Consider the following 5,101-nt stretch of genomic DNA (forward strand, 5'->3'; position numbering starts at 1 on the left):
TGCTCCTGGCTGCCAGAGAAATGTTTTTCTTCCACTTTTGTTACAATTTATTGATTCCCCCCCCCCATTATTGGCTCAAAACCTTTAAGTTCTACTAAATAAGGTGCTAGGTATTAATAAACATAGTATATATTTAAAGTAAAAAAATTAGGGCATGCGTGTGGCAAGCACAATCAGTTTGAGAATGAAAAAGACTGGAATATGGAACGTAAGTCAACAAAATGATCCATCTAATCTATTTTGGATCATCTAATCTATCCATCTCCTCCTACACAATCATACGCTTCTTCTCGCACAACATCTGAGAGGCTCTATCTTCCACAGGGTTTTTCAGGGCTCTGTAGCTTGGCCTCCCAAGTTACTCCCCAGTCCTAATTTGGTGCATGCATAAATGGATGGGTCTGTATTTGTTTGTTAGATCAGCTTGCTGCCGCCTGTATTCAGACCCATAAAATGGGCTGAGAAGGATGTAAACCACACGAGCCTAGGAAAGTTCCTGCCATGTTGTTACATCCATCGTCGCCTCATCTTTCCATGCAAGGAGCTGGAGTTCAAACCCTGAGGACTGCCATGGAGGATGCTATGGAGTACCAGTATTCCCCACAGCTCACCCATTTCTTCCAGTGGAGCCATGGTGCCAGGCTCTCCCCCTGGCCACGGCTGTTCCCATGATCCTATGTATGAACCTTTCAAAGGTTTCCTTCAGCAAGGAAGGAAGGATGCTTCTTGCAATAAATACATTGCCCAAGTAGACATCTAGCTAAAACTGGCCATGTGGCCGATAGATTGGGGATTGAGCCAGGGCCTTCATAAAAGAGCAAGTTGTCCATACTTGTGCTAAGAAGCTCTTTAGCTGGGGCTAGAACAAAAATTCTCGGTGGCTCAGGCACATAAGAGGCCTGTGACACACACATGAGCAGGTAACACTTGTGTAGATGTCCCTGTAAACAACATGAGTGGTTTGGATTCGGATATCCTAAAGCTCATACAGCCTAAATCTGTTATTTGCTTCTTCACAGTCAGTAGACAATCACAGTTGACAACAAAGTCCCGCACCTCGCCTACAGGGCCATATAGCCTTTTTCTTTAATATGTCGGCACCGAGGAAGAAAGTTCTGCAAGTTGGGCACATCATTCCTGGTCAAACTAAAACTTCACTGTAGCATGAAATGTGAAGTGGCACTGCAGATACAAATAAGAGCTATTACTATGGACCTTAGAGTAACCTTTAGTGCACCTTAGAGAGGGGTTTTCTCCACATATTTTTCAGCGTCTTCCAGGGATATTTTGCATTACTTGTCTTTTGTTCCCCATTTGGAATCCTTGACAACGAGTAGGCAACAGAACTTCTGGGCATGTAAAAACCTACTTATCTCAGTCATGAAAAAGCTTGGATACTGGGTCTTTTCAGGTGAGGCTAATACACGGATCGTTCTGGCCTCGATCAAAATATTGTGGAAAAGAGCTCGGAGAGGCAAACTACCTGTATCATCTGCATTCTCAGAGCATGAGCTCAGCTCAGAGAATAATACAATGAGAGGAATCTGAATAACTTTGTTTTCTAAAGTAAATTCAACTCTGCTGACACTTTGTCTGGGTGCAGCAGAAAAGGAAACCCGAAGCTTGTGAGATCAGCTTAGTCAATGATCAAAGAAGTGTAAGTCCAACCTAGGCCAACCCACTTCTTGCAAAATTCTCCCCTGGCATCTGCAAACTGGATTTTGACTCCATTATTCAGGTTGTTTAGGAATCCCATGCAATGAGGAGAAGAGACTTATACTCTATATTTTTAAAACTTCAGTGTCTCTGAAAGGTCTGCTTTCCAAAATCAGACATGGGCTCAAGGCAAAATGGAAAAAAAGACCAGAGTTGAGTCACAATACTAAAATCCAGATCTGAGTTGCAAAACTCCCTCTAGGTCTGGGAGGTGGTCCCAGATCACGGGGATTGGTTTGAACATCTTGCCTCTCATCATCAATGTATTGTAAAACCCTTGGTAAGGAAATGAGCTTGATCATGTATGTGGGGAAGCATTAGAGTTACACATACTCATTTGCAAAGCCTCGTGTCTTTTATTTTATGATGTTAGGCAAGAAGGAAAGAAAATAAAGGAAGGAATATAAATTTTCTATGAGTCTGGTATGCATGACTCACTCTGCAACAGCAGGAGCTATCTTGAGCTAATTCCCTGAGAATAATCCTGTAGACAGGTTAGTGATGTCCACTTACAAGTCTTCCGCCTTACATTTACTTAGCTATGTTCTCCAGATGGGAAGGTATTTCAGTGCTTTAAGTATTCAGCTGGAACCAAGATGTACAGAAGCTTCAAAAAATACAAACTATCTGGAAAGAGCAGATGAGCAAAATTTTTTGAACCTCAAAAATAGTGCCATTTTTATTTTGGAGGAGGATTTTTTTTTTCACTTCATCGAAATGGGTGTTTCTGGCCATCCCTCAGCAGAGCTATGTTGACATATAGGCTGAGATTTTCATATACCCTGAGATTTTCAAAGCCATACAGGGCACGGTTACAAAAGGGTTTGTAAAGAGGTAAGAGGTCACAATCACTGTGCTCTTCCTGTATAGTTATATGGATGGGGATGTACTCCTAGATTTCCTGCAAGGAACAAGCGTTCTTAGTATGGGAGAGTTTGACCATCTACATTCGATTCTGACTGAGAATCCCATTTTAATGGGAACTGGGTACCCAAATCTCTTACGGCTTTGCAAATATCATCTAGAAAGCACAAGATGGAGCTTTAAATTTCTGCACCCCCCTGGCTAATCCAGGTTTTCTTCCTTGAGGGTGGTTGTGCTGTTTATAACCTCCAGCGTGGCTTTGCAGAAAATCACATCACTGCAGAAGGCTGCAGTACTACAACAGGCAGATGCTATGTACGCAATTGGGGGACAGCCAGGGAGATAATTTTCTGTTAGTTTCCCAAAGAAAGCTAAGTTTGAAATGCTAAACACACAAACGACTAGCTTCTATGGATGTGTTCACAAGGGGTTCAAATTAAACTCCAAATTGCATGACCCTGATCTGTACTGATTAGAAACTGACTTAGATTGCAATTAAGTCAGGCTATAAGTCAAGAGCTCAGATAACGATTATCGTTTTTCTATTTGGAAGACCCGATTGGCAAAAAAGAAAATATGTATGAATCTTTGCATAAGCACTAGTAAATTGTCATTAAACAGTTCCATCCCCATTGCATGAACGGAGATAATATGAGATATTTGTAATTAGCAACAGGATTTATTAAAGCTCCGCTCTCGTGGATTGGTGCTGTCTCACAATCAAATACAGTTTGGGATTTTGTAGCAGCCCAGTTTTTAATCACTGGAGTCCTTCATTTTTAGTAAATCCAGCCCTAATTTTTGTTATCCCCTGGTGGGCTTTACTTGAAAAAGTTTAATTTGGTTGAGATTCCCTTAAAATCATCTCTGCTTAATGCTTTCCAGATTTCTGAAGGCTGCCTGCCCATCTTCGTACAAAACACACAAGTTGTAATCATCAGCTATATCCAGGCCTTGCATTAAATATCCGTTTTATGCTTTGGGATTTTTGGTGTGTTTTTTACAAGCAGGTGCCAGTCTGGGACTGATAGAAAGGAAGATATGGCAGAAAAATAAAGTTTGTAATTGGAGAGTAGGAGGTAAATTATAGAGATAATTCAGAGATTCTGAATGTAGAATGGACGATACGAATGCTCAGAAATGAACTGCTCCTAGACTATTAGGAGTTGAAGGTCACACCATAAGTCATAGGAAAGGTAATTTTCTCTAGATTTGAAATAGGATCTCAGATATGACCTACGACCTCAATGTCAAGAACATCTGGGCATTCATAATACATCAATTCCTTTGACTTTTATTTTTTTTTTCTTTGCTCCTAATATGATAGAATGGAGTCCAAGAAAGAGCAGGACTTCCTCAGTCTGATCATTGCCCATGACTTAACTGTGACTCTAGACAAGTGATTAATACCCCTTTTTTGTCTCCATTTCCCAGTAGGATGGGTATGGGTACAGTGGTGCTTAGCGTGTTCACCTTTGGGTTTCAATATTTAATTAATGTTTTGTGGTCCTTGTATGAAATATATTACATGCCACACATTTCAGATGTTTCCACTGGTTTCAAAGTTTATATCAGGAGAGTTTTCTAAAAAATAGGGTATATTTGTCAAATGCGGAAAAAAATAAATATAACCTTTGAGAGTTTACAATAATAGTCCAACTTTCTTTCATAACATTCAGCTTTTTGGTCATGAAAACTAAACTGTTGTTTTAAAACTGCAGTCCCTCTTAAGTTCAGCTGTAGACACACATGGTCTTCCCTTTTGAACATCAGGCCCTATCTCTACAAAGTCAGGTACCTCGGAAAAGAGGCACCCCCAGGTTAGACAATATGGGCTTTCCTGCACCTCTGTTTCCCTCATCTCTCAAATGAAAATACAGGAGCTGAACAGGGAAAAGATAGCATTAAAAAATGGTATTCTTTCAAGAATACCTCTTTAATACAAGACCCTAAAGGGAAGTTCCATAAGGACAGTGCAATGCTAAGACTTCACCCCAAATTTCCAAGGGTTCACTCGAGACGCCAAAATGGGACAACATACACTTCTAGTAGGTTTGGTGACATGTATTTAATGTGTGGTTTTACACATTAAATGTGGTGATGTATTTAACATGTGCATGCTTTTTTCACACTTATGAGGGCTGCTGTGTTTTAATGAAAATTGAGATCCTGTGGCACAAGATGGAAGCTCCAGGGAGCTCTGGATGGTGTCCTACTAGCCCCCTTCTCCCCCCAGTTCAACCCCTGCTTTTACCTGGTGCTCTGTACTTTGCTGGGAGGACAAGGTTGCAGGGCATCATTAAACAGCATTTACAAAGGGCTTTGAAGACCTCAGATGGAAGATGCTGTGGAAATGGAAAGTGATTTTAAAATCCCACTCTAACCATAGATTCTATTAACTGGTGACATCTGAGATCCTCTACAGGAATGAGGATGAAGGGAGAGGTGGCACCAGTGACTTACTCCAACAGATGGCTGGGATCATGGGGAACAAGCAGGAGGAACTTGCCCTCCTGCTGGC

Source organism: Gavialis gangeticus, unplaced genomic scaffold, assembly GCF_001723915.1.
Source record: "Gavialis gangeticus isolate Ggan-Ray unplaced genomic scaffold, GavGan_comp1, whole genome shotgun sequence".
NCBI classification, from domain to species: domain Eukaryota; kingdom Metazoa; phylum Chordata; order Crocodylia; family Gavialidae; genus Gavialis; species Gavialis gangeticus.